The sequence below is a fragment of the Capra hircus genome, chromosome 23 (assembly GCF_001704415.2).
Source record: "Capra hircus breed San Clemente chromosome 23, ASM170441v1, whole genome shotgun sequence".
Lineage (NCBI taxonomy): Eukaryota > Metazoa > Chordata > Mammalia > Artiodactyla > Bovidae > Capra > Capra hircus.
In genome coordinates this window covers 22,130,234-22,132,056 of record NC_030830.1, presented here as the reverse complement: position 1 = coordinate 22,132,056, position 1,823 = coordinate 22,130,234, and positions in this window count along the sequence as shown.

The window sequence follows — 1,823 nt, the reverse complement described above, 5'->3', positions numbered from 1 at the left end:
CAGAGATCTGGAGAAGGAAATGGCACCCACTCCAGTGTTCTTGCCTGGAGAATCCTGTGGACAGAGGAGCCTGGCGGGCTGTGGTCTATGGGGTCACACAGAGTCGCATACGACTGATGCGACTTAGCAGCAGCAGCAGCAGCAGGGTAGACATCTGCTTGCTTACTTGTTTGTTTTGTTTTGTTTTCATTAGCGTGTAATTGATTTACAATGCTGTCACTTTCTGCTGTACAATACAGTGAATCAGCTCTAAATATATTCAGTCTTCTTTAGATTCTTTCCCCATATACGCCATTAGAGAGTGCTGGGTAGTGTTCCCTATGCTATGCAGTACCCGCAGCACTTTAAAGTGCTGCCCTGATGGTGGTGGAGGGAGATCCTAGGAGGGTGGCTCTGCTCCAGATGCAGAAGAATCCAGACCAGGGGGGAGCACGTCAGCAGGGTCCAGGATGACATTTCCAAAACAGGAAAAACAGATGGAATATCAAAGTATCCCCACTTCTCGAAAGAGTCATGCAAACAGAGGAATCATTAGAGCTGAATTCATGAGCGCTTCATAGAACATAATCACCAAGCACAAAGGCGATTGTTAACTCAGGGAGAACAGGAGGTTGTGCAGAAAGTGAGAGGTAATAGAGTTTACACATGAGTGTGTCAGCTAAAATTGGCACTTGCTGAGGGCATCTGCCCTCTGCCTCTCCAGAGATTGAATCCTGGGCTGCTACAGCTGTTGACTTTCGACACACCCTGAGGAAGTGCAGGGAGGAGAATGAGGCCCTTTGTGCTCCAGGGAAGCTAGTGGAATGGGTCTTTAGAGAGATTATTTTCAAGAACTGATTTTGTGATCTCAGTTCCTGCATCTCATATCTGTTCCTGTTGTTCAGTCGCTAAGTCGTGTCTGACACTTTGTGACCCTATGGACTGCAGCATGCCAGGCTTCCCTGTCCTATGCTATTTCCCGGAGTTTGCTCAAGGTCATGTCCATTGGCTTGGTGATGCTACCTAATCATCTCATCCTCTGTCCCCACCTTCTCCTTTGGCGTTCTATCTTTCCCGATGAAAGGTAAGGGCAAGGTCGGACATGTCGGGACATGTCCCGGCAGAGAGCCGCAGACAAGCCCAGGAGGCGGGCCGACAACCAAGCCATCCAATCAGGAAGCCGACACGGAGCCCTTAGACACCGCTGAAACCCGCACTTTCTTCCTTATATGGGAAGCCGGCCATAGCTATAAAACCTGTCCTCACCCTTCCTACCTCGCAGACTCCCTTTGTCTCCTTGCTCACCTGCCCCCGGGAGTTCTGCTGGAGAGCGACCGCCCAATAAAGGCCTTCACCAACGGTCCATAGAGGTGGCTCTTTCTTCCCGCGGCGTTTCTTACACCCAGCATCAGGGTCTTTTCCAATGAGTCAGCTCTTCTCTTCAGGTGGCCAACATATCGGAGTTCAGCTTTAGCATCAGTCCTTCCCATGAGTATTCAGGGTGGATTTCCTTTAGGATTGACTGGTTGGATCTCCTTGCTGTCCAAGGGACTCTCAAGAGTCTTCTCCAGAACCACAATTTGAAAGCATCAGTTCTTTGGCCCTCAGGTTTCTTAGTGATCCAGCTCTCACATTTGTACATGACTACTGGAAAAACCATAGCTATGACAATATGGATCTTTGTTGGCAAAGTGATGTCTCTGGTTTGTAATACGCTGTCAAAGTTGGTCATAGTTTCCCTTCCAAGGAGCAAGTGTCTTTTAATTTCGTGCCTGCAGTCTGTCTGCAGTGAGTGATTTTGGAACCCAAGAAAACAAAATCTGTCACTGCTTCCACTTTTTCCC